The sequence below is a fragment of the Sorex fumeus genome, unplaced genomic scaffold (genome assembly GCF_029834395.1).
Source record: "Sorex fumeus unplaced genomic scaffold, SorFum_2.1 ptg000005l, whole genome shotgun sequence".
NCBI classification, from domain to species: domain Eukaryota; kingdom Metazoa; phylum Chordata; class Mammalia; order Eulipotyphla; family Soricidae; genus Sorex; species Sorex fumeus.
In genome coordinates, this window is record NW_026606062.1 from 915,681 (window position 1) to 936,699 (window position 21,019).

Genomic DNA, 21,019 nt, shown 5'->3' on the forward strand with positions numbered 1-21,019 from the left:
CGCCAGTGTATGTTTCCCACCACCAACGTCCCCAGAATTCCTCCTGCCCACTCCCTCCCCTGCCTCTATTGCAGACACTTTTCTTCTGTCTCTCTGTCTGTCTATTTGTCTCTTTCTCACCTTTTGGGCTTTGTGGTTTGCAACACAGATACTGAAAGGTCATCATGTATGCCCATTCATTTTAAAGAACAAATCCGCATATGTGCCCCATTTTAAAAATCCACTAATCTGTGGACAGAAGTTAGGCACTTCTTCCTCAGAGCTTTTGTGGGTATGAACTAAACTGCATGAACTGCATGAACTGCATGGGCTGCATGAACACGGTATGCAAATCCTGCTTTCAATTCTTTTGAACATAAGCCTGGAGATGCAATGAAGGGATCCATTACTAATTTTATGTTTTGTTTTGGTTTTGGTTTTTACATTTTTGTTTGCTGTTTTTTGAGCCACACACCCAGCTGTGCTCAGGGCTTACTTCTGACTCTCATTCAGGGATCACTCATTGGGGGAGCGGATAAGGTTGTTGGGAGTCTTTAGCACCATATGCAATGCCAAACGTAGAACCTAGATTGGCTGCATGCAAAGCAAGCTCCTTACACAATGCATAATCTACTCCAGTTCTCTTTTCAGTTTTTTGAGGAGTTGTCATACTGTTTTTAGTGACTGCTCTGCATATCATTTTACATTTCCACCGAATGTTTATGGGGATTCTAAGAAGGGCTAAGCAAGGGTTACCTCCTCACTAACAATTACTATTCTTAAATATTTTATCGTACTCTCTCTTCCTAGTAGGTAAAAGTATAAAAAACATTTTTAATGAAAAAAATATACTTTCTTACCTAAGGGAATTACAAATATTGAAGTCATAAAATTCAAGTAAAGATTTATTTCACATTAAACCCACTATAGCCATCATTTCTTACATGGCTCATGGATTTTTCTTTCTTCAGATTTCCGAAATTAGTCACTTACTGGAATCGGTCATCTACTTTGGTACTGACCAAGACAAATTTGAGTAGTAAACTTTGACTCTCCAACTTTTTTAATGGTGAATAATGACTCTAAGAAAAACTACTTTCTAAAATTTGCAAAACTGACAATGCACTCAATGCACTCCTGTCCCTAAAGGAATATACATTCAAGTCGGCCAATGGTCATCACGATGAACCTCACTGTTCGTGCTGATAAAACAAGGGAGTAGGCTTAGATGAAAGGTACCAACCTAAATATTAAAAGGACCCCAGAGACTCCTGGAAATGAATGAAAATGAAGGGGGCTGGTTGTAAAGAAATAGGGTGGATATTGGTCAGACTGAAAGTAGACATACATGTTCTTTCAACCCAAGGAAGGTAGAGGTCTGTTCCAATTTATTAAGCCACGAGGAGACAGATGTTTTGCTAGATACCCAAATTTTTCAAGAAAAGTCGAAAAGATTTAAACATGGCAATATTTTTTGTTTATTTTGTAAGTTGTGAGAGCCACACTTAGAGGTACTCAGTGGGACTTGCACATGTGGTACAAAGGATTAAACCCAAGAATTTGTACATGCAAGACATGTGTGTACTACCTTTGAACTAACCCCAGCTCTAAATATGGCAATCATTTTAATTAAAAGAAAAACACTTTTGTGCAGGATATGTAAAAACCATTTCTGGGTAAAATGTGACCCATTTTCTTACTTGCTCTCAACATGTGAGCTAGATTATCTCTAAGGGTCTTTGCATTCTAAAATATTTTGGTTTCCAGATTTAAGAACAAACTGAAGTAGGACCCATAGCAAGCATCTGTGATTCTATCTTGCTTCATGGATCTCATAAAACTATTGTCTCCTGTCTTGGTTTCACCAGAATAGATCAAAATGACTCAGTTGTTTGATCTATGGAGACTGTCTCCTTAAGCACTATATTTATCTTCACTGAATTGTACCAGGAAAGAATTGTGTGACAACGCAAATCACATTGTCAATGATACATGGCTCTCTGTAGCAAAACTGCTGTCTTTTATTTGATTCCTCAGATCTGTATTGAATTTTAGCAAAATTGAAGAGATGAAAAAAACATTCATGTCTCAATCAATTTCATCTGCTAAGAGACAGATGAAATTTTTCTTTTTGCTCTAGATTCATTTCTCTCCTGCACAATCGTTGGAGATTATTGGTAGTTTCTCTGATCTTTTTCATCATAACCTTTCTTTCATTTCATTTCATAGAAATAGATCTGTGATTGATATCTGCTCTGTGGCTGATGACCTTTCTTTGTTGCCTTCTTTTGTTAGTAGAACATTATTTTCCTAATTAGCCACTGCCCTGAGGCACCCAGTTAAGGACAAGGCTCTTCCAAGGGTGCTGCCCCGATGGGCAGAATCAACTGGGAACTTGTTAGAAATGCAAATTTGCAGGTCTTGCTCTACTGAGTTAGACAATTCTGAGGTGATTGATTCATCCCGCAGTTCCAGGGCTGATTATGGTCTGCAGCTTGCTGAAGGAAGGATTGTATGATTGAGGTCAGTGGGCTTCATTAGAATGAATCTGAATCACTTGGGTGACTTTTAAAAACAAAATCTTAAATACTACAACAAGGAAAATGTATAACTGGGAGGTGGAGAAGGGGCTGAAAGGTGGGAAGTATTATACTTGAAACCTTATCAGCAACCGTTCTGTAAATCAATCATGACATGACCATCCTGTTATTCGTCGATTGCCTCGAGCAGGCCCCAGTAATGTCTCCTGCGTCCTAGCCCTGAGATTTTTTAAAAAGTGCCATATTCAAGGCTCTTTCAGAGTTAGGAGAATGAGACCCATCATTGTTACTGTAAATCATAGTGCCAAACGTTTTGTCATTCGGTTGTTCATCCATTTGCTCCAGCGGGTGCCAGTGATGTCTCCATTCATCTCTGTCGTGTGCTAGTTTAACCCGATGTCGTATTGGTGGCTCTTTCAGAGACAGGGAAATGAGACCCATTATTGTTACTGTTTTTAGCATATCAAGTACATCATGGGTAGCTTGCCAGGCTCTGCCGTATGGGTGGGATACTCTCGGTAGCTTGCCGGGCTCTCTTAGAGAGACAGAGATTCTGCATGGCTCTCTTCTAGGAGCTTTGTTTTATAGTCTCTGGATCTTGGCTATTGATGAGATGAAGTGCTAGCCTGTCTAGGACAGGCACCTTTTTTAAATTCCCCTCCGTGCCAAAAGTTATATATTAAAAATGTGCCTGTCCTAGAGAGGCTGGTGGTAGGACGAAAAGGGAGTATTGGTGGAGAGAAATAAACACTGGTGAAGGGATTGATATAGCAACATTGGATGCCTGAAACCAAATCAAAATAACTCTGTAATTCACAGTGACTAAAGAAGTACAAAAACTGCTGCTCATTTCCCTCAGAATTTATGATTCTCTAGATCCGGGTGGGATCTAAGTATTTTGTATGTGTGTTGTTGGGTGTGTGTGTGGGGGGGGGGCACTGGGCCACACCCAGCTCTGCTCAGTGCTTACTTCTGGCTCAGTGCTCAAGGAACACACCTGGTGGTGCTGGGAGATCATCTGTGATGCCAGAGATCAAATCTAGGTAGACTGCATACAAGGTAAATGCTTTATTCTACCCTTCATAATATTTTTTCAGACTGGGACTAGGTATTTTCAATGTTTTTCAGGCAATGTTAATGCTTCTCTTTGGAGATGCTAATGACTGCATTTGGAGAAGTAAATGATCACAATCACGACCATCCTGTAGTTCGTCGATTGCCTCGAGCAGGCCCCAGTAATGTCTCCTTGTCCTAGCCCTGAGATTTTAAAAAGTGCCACATTCAAGGCTCTTTCAGGGTTAAGAGAATGAGACCCATCATTGTTACTGGTATTTGGCATATTGGGTATGCCACGGGAAGTTTGCCAGACTCCATGGGTGGTGGTGCATGGCCATTCTTAGTTGGTGGAGAGATTTGTCTGGTTTATTCCGATAACTCTTGTAGTTGCTTTTGTCATGGAAACTTCTAATTATGAATGCGGAGCAAATCTAGCTTGTAGCAACTGATAGCAGGGCAGGGATAGAAATCAGCTTTTGACATTGGAATGCCTCAAGCATATGCCTTTTTTTCCTGTCATATTTTTTGCCAAATACTCAGCTTCTGCTGGTTAGAATGAAAACATAAGCAAAAAAAAATAGAATAAAGGTTTGAGCTTAAAAGACTTAGATGGCACACATAGGTTTTACCATCACTGATTTAATGGTCCTACAGAATATACAAAAAAGATGTGGATGCCCATGGCAAAACAAATAGGTTAAACCTTACCAAGGCTATGCACCAGTTTTCCCTTAGTATAGTTGATGATTTAGAATGTTCAGTCACAACAGTAGCACTCAGCATAAGAAAACTTGGACCTTCTTTGAGGCAAGATAACATCTGAAGCTTCTAATGTCTTATACCCACCACCATCATGAACCTAAAAGACTGAGCTATCGAAAGGTAGCATCACATAATCAAAACCAGAAGAAAAACCAAAACTAGAAACATGCTTGAAAATAATCTTGATAGTTGATCAGGCAAAGACAGAAAAAGTAACAGAAAACAACACAGAAAATAGGGTTAAATTATTTGGTGAAAAGGTATGTATTCCATATGTTTGCAGTTCCCCACATGAGGAAATAGGGTAGAAAGATTTGAAAACAGGATTTGGGGACTGAAGTAATGGTATAGCAGGCAAGGTGTTTGCCTTGCATGTCGCTGGCCAGGATTCAATCCCTGGCACCCCATCTGGTCCCTCAATCCCACAAGGAGTGACTCCTCAGTGCAGAGTCAGGAATAACCACGGTGTGTCAGTGGATGGACCACCAAACAAGAAAAACACAGAATTTTTGGAAACTTTTTAAAGCTGTCAGCCTACTATGACAGTTTTGTGAACCTTGGAAGCAGGTTAAAGAAGATAGTATTTTGTTGCATTTGGCTGCTGAAAACAAAAGATAAAAATAATGGAAATACAACTGTTTTTGTTACATTGCAAGTTGTGTGAGCTAGAACGCAAGGGATGGTACCTGAAAACTCTGATTTAAAATTTCTCAATTTAAGTAGTTGAGGCAGAGTCTCCTGCCCCCGCACCTGGCTGTCCTCGCCGGGGCCCCTTGGAGGGGAGCGGGTTGAGTCTTCCTCCCCGCCCTGAGCAGGGCTCCGGCAGCCGAAGACCTCCAGAACCAGCCACCACCATGCTGAGACCACTCTCCGCACACATGAAGGTACCGGCAGAGGAACAAAGCCACGCGGGTCCCGGTGCCGAGATCTCCAAGCCTACTTGGATTGGGGCTGAGCATCCTCCACCCAGATCCTCCAAATTCCAGTAGGCGGGGGTGACACCCACCAACTGGCCCCCTGGCACCGTGTAATCCCATCAACGGCCAAGACTCAGAGACTAAAGACTCAAGACTCAAGACGCACGACATCTTATCATCTCACTCCTATTTTGGACAAACTGACAGACTACCGAATGTAACCTGCCCACACGGCAGAGTCTGGCAAACTCCCCGTGGCATACCCGATATGCCAAATACCAGTAACAATGAAGGGTCTCATTCTCCTAACTCTGAAAGAGCCTTGAATATGGCACTTTTTAAAAAAAAATCTCAGGGCTAGGACAAAGGAGATGTTACTGGGGCCTGCTCGAGGCAATCGACAAATAACAGGGTGGTTGTAATTGTAATTGTAATTATAATTCTGATAACGAGACTCTGGCATGGAGAAATAAACAAACAAACAAACAAATAAAAAACCTCCAAAACCGTGAGATAATGGTAGCTGAAGAATTTGTTGATTTTCTACTGTGTCAATTGATGCCCCTTCAATGTGTGGAAAGCGCCTAGAATATTAGTTTGCATACAAATTTGATTTCCTTTCACACATTTGAAGGATAGCTGGTTTTGATAGCTGGATCTGGGTGGACTGGGCTAGGTTCTAAGCAGCATGATTAGTATAGTTCTAATTAAAACTTAAAATCCAATTAGTAAAATCTAATAGGATTTTCATCCTTCCTGGTCAATGAGCACTCAACTCAATTAATCCACTAATAGCACTGTAGCACTGTTGTCCTGTAGTTCATCAATTTGCTTGAGCGGGCACCAGTAACCTCTCCTTTCAACCCTATTGCATCCTAGTGTAGCCCAATGGCATCTGCTCGCTCCAGGAACGCAAAGTAAGACTTATTCTGTTTTTGGCATATTGCCACGGGGAGCTTGCCAGGCTCTGCCATGCAGGCAGGATACTCTTGGTAGCTTGCTGGGCTCTCTGGGAGGGACGGAGGAATCGAACCCGGGTCGACTGCGTGCAAGGCAATTGCCCTACCCACTGTGCTATTGCTCCAGCCCTGAGAAGCAAATGCTAGAGACCAGGACTCATAGGGCAAGCTTGCTCTAGCTCTAATTCACACCAGATACATCTACTAATATTCCACTGGTCAAAGCAACTCACACGGCTGGTCAAACACTCATGAAAATTGAGAGCAGAGAGTGAATATTTACTTAAAGGCAATGTAATCTTCACATTTGGAGAAATTTCTTTCTATGTTTTTCAAAGCTGGTAAGTCACCTTCTTGGATCTGTTAATGACTGACTTTTCAGCCAAGTAGGAAAATTGCCTCAGATGAAAGCCAATAAATATAAAATTAGTACAAAAATCAGGAGAGGTTCCTGAAGACCTAGCCATGTTGTGAACCTGGTCAATCATTGAACTTTTTTTTTTAAATTTTAAGGTAAATTAATACTTCTACTTTTCTTATGCTAGTTTTTAAAAAATATTTATTTTATTTAGTAGTTAGTCAATTTTTAAAAACTGAATCACTGTGAGATACACAGTTACAACATTGTTCATGATTTGGTTTCAGTCATATAATGTTCCAACACCTGTCCCTTCATCAGTGTACATTTTCCACCACCAATGTCCCCAGTTTCCCTCCTTGAAACAATTCCCCCACCTCCACACTTCTGCCTTTATGGCAGGCACTTTCCTTCTGTCTGTCTGTCTGTCTGTCTGTCTCTCTCGAGTTCTCTCTCCTTCCCCCCACCTCTCTCTCTTTCCACTGGGCATTGTAGTTTGTAACACTATGCTAGTCTTAAAAACAAAAAATTTTCAGTTTATAATTCAAATATTTAAGTATTGATTTTCAGTTTACAAATCTTAATCTAGTCCTCAGACAATGTGCATTTCTATAAATTGTGTACCAAATAATACTTGTCAACTTTTTTTGTTTGCTTGTTTGTTTTGCTTTTTGGGTCACACCCAGCAATGCTCAGGGGTTACTCATGGCTCTGGACTCCAGAGTTATTCCTGGCAGTGCTTGGGGAACCACATGGGATGCCGGGGATTATTAAACCTGGGTTGGCCAAGTGTAAGGCAAATGCCCTACCCACTGTACTATATCTTCGGGTCCATCAACTTTTTTTTGAAAGCCAAAAGATAGTCTAGATGTTCTACTCAGTTAAATATACTGCAGCAGAACTAATCTTGCTCTATTCAGGAGCATGTATATAAAATTAAAGCAAGACACATATTAAGAAGTCTTCTACACAAAATAACATGTAAATTCATAAAATATTCTATATTGAACAAAAGATTCATCTCTAACAAAGGCTTTTACTACCCTGTAACATTTTCTTTGTTTATAACTCTAAGGATTACATATAAGTTAAGGTGATCGAAAGAGGACTCCATTTTTAGGGGAGTTATATTCATTAGAAATTTTACAATAACATTAGTACCAATACAGAAAATAAGACTGACTTCATAAGCTAAGCTGTTACCATTTTATGTTTTCTTTTATTAATAAAAGCACCATTACATAGATTTTGAGTGTACACACATGAGTGTGTGTGTGTGTGTGTGTGGGGTGTGTGTGTGTGTGTGTGTGTGTGTGTGTTTGTGCATGTGTGTGAGTGTGCAGAAAGTAATCACTGGTCATCTCAGTCACAAATAAAAATTTCAGAAATAAACAAGAATGAAGCAATTTTTAATGGAAAGTCAAAGATAACTGGCTGGAAGCAGGGTGGAGGACGCTGACTGAAGTGGTTTTGGAAATGAATGTGATGTGAACACATCTCAAAAGGGAATAAGGCTTGACTGAAAGTAAGATTAGTCACTAGATCCCAGGAAAAGAGAATAAAGGAAAAACCTCTCTTTGGGGGCTTTAAGGGACATCATTCTTGGAAGAGAAGTGAATGTTGTGAATAATTTAGTTTATTAGAAAGTGCATCATTTTGAGAGAAAAATAATTTTTTTCAAAGAAAAGGAAAAAATTTAAAACAAGCTTTACTGAGCAGCTTTAATGAAATATCTAGAAAAATATCTATTTCAGTACATGTAACCCTATACTCACCATGAAGCCTTTGGTGATAAATCTCTCCATTTGAGTAGACTTCTTTCCCTAGCAATGATATATCTGAATAGTAATGCTAACATGGTTGTAAAATCTTTGGTCACTAGGCTACATTGTTATGTGAAGTTCCCTTGACTGAGAGGGGATTGACCTCTGCATCTTTTCTGTCTAGAGGATATCAAGTGGTGTCTTATTGTTCTTCAGGATATTGGGAATAAAGGCCCTCCCGTTGATCATCGATTTGCTCGAGCAGGCCCAGTAATGTCTCCATTGGAGACTTTGTTGTTACTGTGTTTGGCATTTCGAATACGTCACGGGGAGCTTGCCAGGCTCTGCTGTGCGGGCGAGATACTCTCGGTAGCTTGCCGGGCTCTCCGAGTGGGGCGGAGGAATCGAACTTGGGTTGGCCATGTTGGCTGCGTGCAAGGCAAAACGCCCTACCGCTGTGCTATCGCTCCAGCCCTATTGTGAATATCCTGATAAAATGACACTGATGACATGATGGGGAATGTCTGAGGGTGGTTTGTGCACAGATTTCTGTGGACCAGAATTTTGGTTTAGGCTCAACAAAATTTAAGCAAGGAATAAATAGCAGACCTGACAACCCTCTGGTTCTGCTAATGACCTGGTATTGAATGTTGGACCAATTTATCCATTTGCTTTACCTCCATTTCTTCGTTCCTGTAATGCCAAGAGTCCCTACTCAAAGTGATGCTAAAAGGATTAGTCAGGCATACATTAATCAGGTAAACTTGCTTGGCAGAGGGTAAACAGTGAGAACAAGGAACACAAATTTTTGGCTCTGCCTTCTCCTCTTCCTTAGCTCTTTCTCTCCATTTTTTCTTTCACCCACATCAAAATCTAATGCGCAACAAGAAGGAACAGCTTAATTTGGAATCTGTGTAAAGTAGATTGCATGTAGTTCTTTGGGTCGACAAGTAATTTCAGAGGAATTGGAAAGTCTAATCAAATTCCTCCTGTTGGGAAGTTCTGCCACTATTTTGACTCGACTGAAAACATGCAGAATGGGCTGGTGTACTTGATTTATTCCAGTTTGTTTAATTTAAAGCCCTAAGAGCAGAATATGAACCTGGATTGATGAGCAATTTGTGATTTTTAAATTAATATCTTATTTCTATTTTTCACTTATTGTTATACACATTCAGTTTTCACTCTAGTAAAATTTGCAGTGTATCTCTCTCTCTCTCTCTCTCTCTCTCTCTCTCTCTCTCTCTCTCTGTCCTAGGTGGAATTGATGATAAAATAAACAGTTTAATTTAGAGTTTTTATACTTCTTTTTCCCAATGTTCTCACCATCTGTATTTGAATTTTGCTTTACAGAGTCTTTGACTGTGTGCACTTTTAGATGTATGTATATCAACTTGTTTCTTAGAATTACTGTGAAATGTCAGGGTTACAAACTCCATTTGTTGTCATACTTTAAACCAATCTGCTTTTTGGTTGTTGGTTAGTACAATTAATGATTCTTGAAAACATTGAATCTTGTACTGGGTCTTCAGTGAAAACTTCTAAAATAACTACGAGGTTGGAGGCAGGGAGATAGAAGATGGGTTAGAACTTCTGGGAATATATCCCGGAGATAAAAAAATACAGTACATCTGCACTTGTATTTTATTTAGCACTATTTACAAAAGCCAGAATCTGGAAAAAAAACCAAGTGCCCGAGAACAGATGACTAGTTAAAGAAACTTTGGTATATATATACAATAGAATACTATGTAGCTGTTAGAAAAGATGAGATCCTAAAATTTGCATATAAGTGGATAGACATGGAGAGTATCATTCTAAGTGAAATGAGTCAGAGAGAGGGGGACATAGAATGACTGCATTCATTTGTGGAATATGAAGTAACAGAATGGAAGACTAACACCCAAGGATAATAGAGATAAGGGCCAGGAGGACTGCTCCACTGCTTGGAAGCCGGCCTCACACGCTGGGAGAAAAGGCAGCTGGGATAGAGAAGGGACCACTAAGTAAATAATACTTGGAGGGAGGGCTCGCTTGGGATGGGAGATGCATGCTGAAAGTAAACTATGGACCAAACACTAAACCACTTACTACCTGTATTGCAAACCATAACACCCAAAAGGAGAGAGAGAGTAAAAGGGAATGTGCTTGCCACAGAGGCAGTGGGAGGTTGGGGTGGGGGTGGTGGGAAGGATACTGGGAACATTGGTAATGAAGAATGGGCACTGGTGGAGGGATGGGTACTTGATCATTGTATGACTGAAATGTAATCACGAAAGTATATAAGTCTGTAACTATATCTCACGATGATTCATTTAAAAAAAAAAAAGAAGAATTTGAGTTAGAGTGTAGCTCAGTTTGATCCTTGGCATTATTACATGGCTTTCTCTCCCCCCCCCCACCAAGCACTGCCAGAGGTAGCCCTGAAGACCTCTGAGCACTGCCAGGGTGACCCTCATAGTGCCTTGAAACCCAAGAACTCTATCCTGAGGCCTAAACATTCAACAAGTTGGTTGAAAATGACCAAGAGACATTGGTCATTTGGACATCCTGAAAACTTTTTGGGAGGACCACCACACTTGCCCATATCCTCTAGTAGGTCAAAAGTATTTTTTTCAAAACTCCTAGGCATTTGAATGAGCTATTTCTATACCCTTCAGATATAGTAACATATTTATGTCTGAATAGTCCTTCGTGGGGGCTGGAGCAATAGCACTGTGGTAGGGCGTTTGCCTTGCATGTGGCTGACGTGGCCGACCCGGGTTCGATTCCTCCACCCCTCTCAGAGAGCCCAGCAAGCTACCGAGAGTATCTCACCTGCAGGGCAAAGCCTGGCAAGCTACCCATGATGCATATTCGATATGACAAAAACAGTAACAACAAGTCTCACAACGGAGATGTTACTGGGCTAGCTTGAGCAAATCGATGAACAGCAGGAGGACAGTGCTACAGTGCTACAGTCCTTCATGGACACCTTATCCCTGCCAAAGTCACTCTTAGGTTGTGTTGAAAAAAATAAAAAGACGAAAACATATATATTCCAAGAGAGAGATGACTTGACAGTGACCAAGATCAATGTGAAAACTTTTTATTCAAATTTATTTTATCCTGCTATTTTCTTGACTTGAAAATACAGTGCTTACTGTTCGATGTATGAATAAAGCCAAATGGGTGCTATTTTGAGAGGTGCGAAGTCAAGTTGCCATGATGTCCTACAGAAACAAACAGATGCCTCAAGGATGAGAAGTTTTACAAAGGGGAAACCTCAGACTCTCCAGAGACAGTGACCTGCCTGGGACTCACTTCTTCTGGCTTATTTTGCTTTTTTTTTTTTCTGGTGTAAGTTTCTTGCATTTTTCAAACATCCCATTTCACTCTTGCCAAATGTATGATGGTCAGAGATCCTCATTTCTGGGGTGTGGCACCTACTCATCTTCTCTTGGGGCTCTGACTCATTCCAAAGCAGGAGCCATAGTAAGCTAGTCAAGGGAGTTGGGGGAAAATGATGCTTCTCTTAATAGAATCTGACCCCAGAAGAGTAACACACCCAAGAAACAGGAGAAGCCAGTGAATACTGGTTCAGAGAAGGCTGCTATGGTTCTTTCCTCAGTAGTACCTATAAATATCCAAATTATTCTGAGTCAGGGTCCCTGAAGGAAAGTGGAGAATGTTTTGTATCATTGTTTGAAATTCTTGGGCTTAAAATTCTTATAAAAACAGTTGGTTTTTTTTTTTTTTTGGAAAGTAGTTTTGTATTCAGCTCTTCTAAATCTTTTTTGGGGGAGTGAGGGCACATACAGTGATGCTTAAAGTTAACTTCTGGATCTGCACTCAGGAATCACTGCTGACAGGCTCACGGGACCAGATGAGGTGTAGGGGATCAAACCTGACCAGGTGCATGCAGAGCAAACACTTACCTGCTCTACTCTCGCTCGGACCCTGTGTTAACTGTAAGGCACTTTTAAAATTCTTTAACTCAGGAATGATAAATTCAATATATCTAAGGGAGTCAATGTTAGATTTTGCTTAACTATTCAGAGGGAGGTCAAGTTTGTAAATTGAAACAATTTTTATAGCAGATGATGAGCCTTTTGGATTTAGAAGTCTTAATATGCATTTTGAGTTGAGATGATGAAAGGTCTCTCTCTGGTATAATATTTATATTTTAAAATATTTTCATAGGACACTTCCAGTACCTATCAGTGTGTGTTTCCAGTTTACTCGATTTTGTTAAAAAAAGTAAACATCTACAAAATTAAAAAAATTTATTTCTAGAATTTCATAAATTTATTTAATAAATTAACTCATTGGGTTGGGTATATAGTTTAAGTGATAAAGCACATTATTTCATGTGTGAGACTCTGGGTTTGGTTCCTGGAATGTCATATAACCCTAGAATTGCTGGATGTACTCCTATAAAAGCAGTAACAACAAAAGAATAAAAATTGCTCATCTAATAAGAACAATAATACCACAGAAGTTGAGCATTAGATATCCAAAGGAACTCACAACATACACACAAAGAATTATGAAACAACCCTGCTACATTCATGGATCTTTATGTTCAGTAAAATATTCTGCAAAAGACATTTTCGTATTTATAACTTCATAACCCTAATCACCTTGATTTTAGTTGTGATCACTGGATTTTTTTTCAAAGAACAACTCTAGGTTTTATTTATCTTTTAGATTTTTTTAAAAATTTCAGTTCACTAATTTCTGCTCTAAATTATGTTATTTTCTTCCTTCTGCTTGCATTAAATTTTTCTTTATGGGTCTTTCTCCCATTGATTAAGTTATTCTTGTGGGACCTTCCTTCCTTCCTTCCTTCCTTCCTTCCTTCCTTCCTTCCTTCCTTCCTTCCTTCCTTCCTTCCTATGAACACCTTCATTGCTGTGAAATTTCCTCTTAGCACCATTTTTGGTAGTTCATACCCTTGTTCTTATTTGTTTCCAGGAATCTTATGGTTTTCTCTTTGATCCTGGCTGTGCAGTAGTGAGCTGTTTAATTTCTAGGTGTTTGAGTTTTTTTCCCCCTATTTCTTCCCGAGATTCATTTTCATTTGTAACTCATCATGGTCTGAGAGCATAGTTGATACAATTTCTATCCTCTTCACTTTATGGAAGTATGTTTTGTGACCCAGCTCAGATCTCCAGTGATTCACATTAAAGAAAGGCCTATGTATTGGAGAAGAATGAGCACTTGACTTTTGGGAATAGCTATATTTATATCTATCTATATGAAACCCATCTCATACATTTATTCATTCAAAGCCAATGTTTTCTTGTTGAGTTTTAGTCCTATTGATCTCTCTGGAGGTGATAGAGTAGTGTTGAAATCCTCACTATTGCACTGCTGTCAGTATCTTCCTTCACATCTATTAGCATTTGATTTATTATGTTATTTTTGCTATTTTTTTTGCTGTTGATGGTTATTCATTAGGTGCATACATGTATAAGAGTCAGTTTTTCCTGATGAACGTATTCCTTGATCATTAAAATATGACCATATCTGTCTCAGAACATTTTTTGAGAACATGTTTTTAAAAATTATTTTTTTTAAATGTAGACAAAAGCCACAACTTTTAATACTATTCTAGGATTGAAATTGACTAGATAACAAAGCTTCATTATTACTGTCACTGTCACTGTCCTCCCATCAATGTGCTTGAGCGGGCACTAGTAATGTCTCACAACAAATTGTGAGACTTGTTGTTACTGTTTTTCGTATATTGAATACGTCACGTATTCAATAAATATAAAAAAAATCACTTTCTTTGTGAAAAATGATATATCGGATCATGAGTTTGTTAAGCCCTAGCCTAAAAATTAATTAAGCTGTTTTTTGCTAGGTGAGCCTCCTGTGTTAGGGTTTTGCATTTAGCTGGCTTCAATGTTACTTTCCCATCTAATTTGGTGTGCTCAGGATTTCAGTATTGATGAATTAGGAGCGGCCTTGAAGTCCACAGACTTCAGAATCTCTGGCCTGGGCCAATGAGTCAACATGGCAATGGTTGTGGAAGGTGAGCGTGGCTGCAGGGGTTGGCGGAAATTGGGGGGTGGAGGCTGTGGGAGGCTGCAAGCCTGATGCTGAGAAACACCAGAGTTCCCAGCCTGGACACCAGGTACCTGAAATTCTTCACACTTTAGCATCTCTGTAGAGATTACTCATGAAGTGGTGGAGTGAAGCCCTTAGCATAGCTCAGGTGGTGGGGTGTGTGAGGGGCTGCTGGGGCTTCAGCAGGGCAGATACTTGGCCCTCCTGCCTCCTGAGGGTGCCCTGAAGTTTTCAGCTGCAGGGCCCTGTGTTTCCATGACTTTTAACTGCTTAGCATGCATCTCCTGGGAGATTTAGACAGTGATCGGTAAAGGAGGGGTGGTGGGTGACCACTCTGTGATTATTAATTTATTAATGACCATCTGGAACATAGAAATTGAGATAGATTTTTTTTTGCCATTAAAGAGGGTTTTTTTCCCCTGCCATCTTTTTGAAGTGGTTTATTTTTTAAAAGACAAAAAAAAAATCCATCTGCTTCAAAAGTAAATATGCTTTATGCATTGGGAATGTATCCAAGAAACAAAACCATTATGCTTTAGGTATTAATACTAAATGAAAATTTTAGGCAGATTTCCATGGAGAATCCTTAACACGATTGTTATTTAAAGCTATTGTTTGTAAAGATGTACTTAGTTATTCAATCTCAATTAACAGTACCATCTCCAAATGACCTTTTGAAGACTGTATGGAAACGTTTTAGCCTACTTCTCATTTTTTATCACGCTATGATCAACTAGATATTCACTGCAGCATTTCTCTTGAGTCCTGTGATTTATAGTCTCTCCATCAAATGATTCTTTTCTGACCTCTCAACCCCTAACATACGCGAAGAGATGCCATTGGGCTACACTAGCACGCGACAGGGACAAATGGAGACGTTACTGGCGCCCGCTCGAGCAAATCGACGACTAACGGGAAGTTAAGTGATTAAGTGTGATTAATCATCCATGAGCTACACCCTGCTTACCTGCTCTCTAGTCTTAGCATCCTTCAGGTGCTCATGGGTAGAGCAACGCTGATAGTATTCCATCCTAATGAATTCTTGGCCAGAATGGGGCTGTGGTTGCTTAGCAGATCTTCTTACTAAGGTTCAGGACCCAATGGATATAGGTGCAGACAACACGCCACAGACACAGCTTACCATAGTTACTAAAACTTTTTATGATCCTTTCAAATATCCAGGATCCCACACAAATTTTCTTTCATTTTTAATCTTCCATTATTGGAATTTTTTGTGTTTCTCAGTAGCCATGAGACATAGAATGTTGTATCATGTCTCACTGTTAAGTGGCTTTGGACTTATGTGAGAAGTTAAAGTGGGTTGTTAGGATTTCTAATAAATAATTAACTAGGATATATAAGCACAGAATCTTACAAAGTTCCTATATATATATATGTCTTTCATCATATATCTACGAGAACTTGATCAGTAACTAGTATGTCCCATACTTTCTTAGAAAGAGCTATGGTCCATAATAGGTATGGCCCAGGGACAAGTCTATTTTCGTCACTAGAACACGATGATCTAGCCTATCATCTAGATATGATTTAACAACATATGTTCAGGGATGACTTTAGAGTCCTAGAGAAGATGAATATTAAACGGCCAGACAGTGGAGAGCAGTGTAGGTGGAAGAACTTTAGTCGAAGAACTTTATCTGAAATTGTAGAACTTTATCAGAAGACCTAAAATTCCAATACTTAGAAAGCCCAATTTCTTTGGTTAACATTGGTCTGTTGAAGATATCACTATCCCCGGGGAACCTATATGCATTCATTGGCACAATCATTTTAGCAAATTCATGTTTATTTTTTCAGCAAGTTTCACAAGAATGGCAAAGATGTACACGTGGGTTGCTGCACTAGAATGGAGTACTTAGGACACAGCTAGTTATTTAGTTAGTTATTTACAGTTGGTTATTTACATTCTGGAAGCAGAGGTGTCCTGTCACAATTCTTTTCAATTCAGGATCCTGGGAAAGGACTTTGTTTTTACTGGGTTTAGCATTTGAACTGGAACCCTGTTGAAAGTAACACAAACATAGCGGGAAAGGATGCTTTGCTCTAGGAAATTAGACTAGGGTAAATGATTGGAGCAGGATGAGGTGAGGCAGTGTGCGGTAACTGAGAGCTAGGGAAGGGCCCAGAAATCTAAAGCAGCTGGAGCAAAGAGGAGTTGAGAAGATGCCAGAGGAAGAGATTATGTCATTGATAATACTGAAAAATTTGTTTCCATGAATGATCAGCACCAAATACTTCAGCAAAGAAATCCGATTAAGGTTGAGTAATGAAAAGAAACCCCAAAGCACTCTTCTTGATACTTAAAAACATCTCTGCATAAAGAGATTCAAGGACACAAGTTCCCAGAAAGAGGTTTGATTCCAAATCTATCTTCCCACAATCTACTCTTTCTCTCTCTCTTTCTCTCCTTATCTTCTGCTCTGACATTTCCCTCCGGAATTGCCCTATTGCAATGAACCCTTGGAATGAAGGTACACTGAAGCTAAGGTCAATAATTTGAGCAAGCACCACTACAAAGACATTGAAACATAGAATTACTACAAGGAGGCTATGACATGGCTGGGAAGAAAATGTGAACAAACGGAAAAAAAACCTTGACATCACTTTGGGGAGGAGGAATACAGGTGACTCAGATGATCACTGCCAATGAAGGTCAGGGAATGAGAAGTCTAGGTGAGGAATAAACACAGCTACTGGAAAAACTACTGACTTTAAGCCTTTTCCCTAGTATCTCATTCTGATATAGAGAATTACTTGAAGAAAATGTACTGGGAATCCTCCTGAAAGGATGAGTGGGCAGAGGATGGGGCTGAAATGTGAAGGAATTGCAGGCGGCTGGTGAGTAGGGGATGAAAGCCTGCATGGTCCTAATTTAGAGTTGTCTTGAATGGAAACAATGAAGTCAGACCACTGTATTCACACTACCAACCAATGATTGCAGGAACACTACCTTTAAACCAGTGATGTGTCCTTAGATGGCAGTGACTCAGTGGAAAGATCACGGTCGCGGTCCTCTCATTGTTCATTGATTTGCTCGAGCGGGCCCAGTAACGTCTCCATTATGAGACTTGTTGTTACTGTGTTTGGCATATCAAATACATCACAGGTAGCTTGCCGGGCTCTCCGAGAGGGGCAGAGGAATCGAACTCGGGTCAGCCATGTTGGCTGCGTGCAAGGCAAATGCCCTACCTCTGTGCTATCGCTCCAGCCCTAGTGGAAGGATACTGGAGAAATAATGTCTCTGAACTCTAGGGTGGATATAGGTGTGTTTAATACTGCCCAACACAAACATGAGGTTGGTGTATGTGCGTGTGTGCGTGTGTGTGTGTGTGTGTGTGTGTGTGATAAATACAGTTTTCCTGGGTTGGATTTAAGTGTTAGGGAACAGGAAAAGGGACCTGTATTTTAGGAGGGGCTGCCAATTCTCTTCTCTCTCTCTCTCTCAAGGCAAACCATACATTTGTAGCTTATTAAATTAAAGATAAATTAAAGATAAATGGGGCAAGCAGGCAGCAAATGAAGCTATAAGTGGAAAGAGATTCTGATGGAGAATCCTAAATGCTAATTATGTCTGTGACATATCCTTTTCTGAAAAAAATATATAATTTTGCCAAATATTAACATATATGATATATATATTTACGATACTAGTGTAGAGGTTGAAGAACATGGGAATCTCTGTAATATGAACAAATTTAATATTGGTTTAGAATCATTTTATCATATTGGCTTTCAAATTTATTTTATTTCCCAGCTGCTCAGTGAAGTACTGAAAGAAAGAGGTATTTACCTTGGGATGTTTGATGGATATCCTAATATGAAGTGTCATCATCTGCAGATATGAGCAACTTCCTCTGCGGAGCAAGATTCTGGAATCTGTAGTTGATCCTTCTCTCTAAAATGCTCTCCATCAAAGAAAGAAGAGAAGTGCCTGACATAAAGGCCGGCTGGGGCTGGGGTGAGGGTGGGGTGAGGGAAGGGGGACAAAGTGGTGGAAAATTTACACTGGTGAAGGGAAGGGTGTTGGAACACTGTATGACTGAAGCCCAATCGTGAACAATTTTGTAACTGTATCTCACAGTGATTCAATTAAAAAAAATGTTCTCCATCCTTTCAGAAAGCATTGTGTCATTATGAAGATAATGACTGTTCCATTTATATTGGTTTCAAAATGAATGAGAACACAGTCTAGGGACACATGATGTGAAGGGTATTGGATAGCAGATGCCCTATTTACAAGAGAATTATTACCAAAATAAAAAGGATTACTCATTATTTTATAGCCTGAGCATTTCACACTTTAAAATGACAATGAAAAGAGTGGTAGCTAATGAAGGTTGAATAGGGGGGCAGATAGGTGGGCAGATCAGAACTGACAGCCTAGATCCTCAATCCACTTATCTGCACTGGAAACCTTCCAGGGTATGCCATAGGGAAATCATATCCCTGGTCTTTTAGTCTTTCCATCTGCAAAATGAGATTTGCTACCAATTGTTTTTACTGAGGAGTAATTCATTTAAGTAAAACGCTTAGAAAATTTAGGGAAAGTCCAACTAAAGAGGAAAAATACATGTAATAAAAATTTAATCTTTTATCTATTCAAAACCACTGGTAATTGAAGTATTATGTTATGACAAGTAAAATTATAGTTGATCATTAGCCAATGACCCAGTGGAGAGTTTATAGCCTGTAGGTCTATCCTATGGAGTTGGGTTTTGCAGTACACTTTCAGGATTCTCTATTTCAGTTAGCTGGAGCTCAAAAATATTCGTTTTAGGCTGGAGAGACAGTAGCCGGGTTAAGGAGGGTCTCTTGCCTGAAGTGAACCCACTTTTGAACCCACCGCAGGGTCTCCAGAGTACTAGGGGGTGCAGCCTTAGAGGAAAATGAGCACTGGCAGGTGTGACCCTGAGACTCATGAGCACTGCCAATGTAATCCCTGCCAAGACCCAAGCAGCACCAGATCTTCAATCTCTTGCATTGAGCTGCCAGCTTGGTTGGGCAAAAAATCATTGTAGGGGTCCCCTGAATACAGGTCCAATTTTCTTACTGACTAGTACAGTGACAAGCTGGGAATCACGTCAACAGTGTCTCCATCCTTTTGAGATGATGGCACTCATGTGGAAATCTGGGTCCAGCATTACTAGACAGCCTGATTTTCCAAGGCTACCCATAATATGAAATTCTGTGTTTTTGAATATACGTGTTGGTCACTTACTTAAACAAATATTAGATACTGTGCATTGGTAACTTTTTGAAAAAAATTAGAGCTAGACAAAACATGTGTTGGATTCTGTCTGAGCAGCAAGGAAGGACCAGAAGGTTCTGGAACTGGGCAGGTGGTTTCAGTGATGTGCAGATAGAGTTACTCTAGTTACCACTTTCAGGTGGCAAGTCTGTACAGAAACCCTTCAGGGTGAAACTCATTAAGGTAATTTAAAGCTGCTATTTTTATATCAAACGAGAATATTGGGCATCTAACCTGAGGAAAAAAGATAGATTACATTCAGTGATTCCCTTAGAGGTTATGTTTTTAACTTTGGATATGTAAGCCGTGAGTGACGGTGTCCCTGGAGCAGGGGAACAGGTGAGCTGGTCTGGTCATGAGGACTCTAGCTGCAAAGTGGACACTGGGTGGTAGACAAAGGAGAAGGTGTTTCTTCTTGGCTTTTTGGGACTAGTACAGGGCAGTATCCTCTCCCTTCCCTTCCCTTCCCTTCCCTTCCCTTCCCTTCCCTTCCCTTCCCTTCCCTTCCCTTCCCTTCCCTTCCCTTCCCTTCCCTTCCCTTCCCTTCCCTTCCCCTCCCTCCCTCCCTCCCTCCCTCCCTTATTCTTTCCTTTCTCCCTCCCTCTTTCCTCCCTCTTCCCTCACTTCCTTTTCTCCCTCCCCTTCCTTTTCTCCCCTCCCTCCCTCCCTCCCTCCCTTCCTTCCTTCCTTCCTTCCTTCCTTCCTTCCTTCCTTCCTTCCTTCCTTCCTTCTTTCCTTCTTCCCTTTCCTTCTTCCCTCCCTCCCTCCCTCCCTCCCTCCCTCCCTCCCTCCCTCCCTCCCCTTCTTCTTTCCTTTCTCCCTACCTCCCTTTCCTCACTTCCTTTCCTCCCTCCCCTTTCTTTCCTCCCTCCCCTTCCTTCTTCCCCTCCCTCCCTCCCGCCCTCCCTCCCTCCCTTCCTTCCTTCCCTAAAATACAGCATTAGATTCCATATGATAAAAGAACAGTTACCTGAGTTTTAAGAGATTAGAAATTTCTGCTAAAATATCCCCATATCACTTCTTTGTATCTCGTATTTAAACATGCTCTAAGCACAAACTTCATCTGGTCCTCATGTGCTGACACTGGCAACGATCTTACAGGGCAGAAGTTTCACCTCAGTTACAGAGTCCTGCTTGGAGGCTGGGACTCCGAAATGATTGCGGAGAGTGAATACACGGCGCTGTTTCCCATCTTGCCTTCTTCTCAGCTCAGTTGCATTGTTCCTGGTGTTGGCTACGTGAGGAAGGTGATTGGGAAGAAAGTGCCAATGGTTCCCAAACCTGACTGAACATCACCCACAACTTTGATTAAAAAAAATGGATCAGCCAAGATCACCTCATTATACTACAGTAACAGGC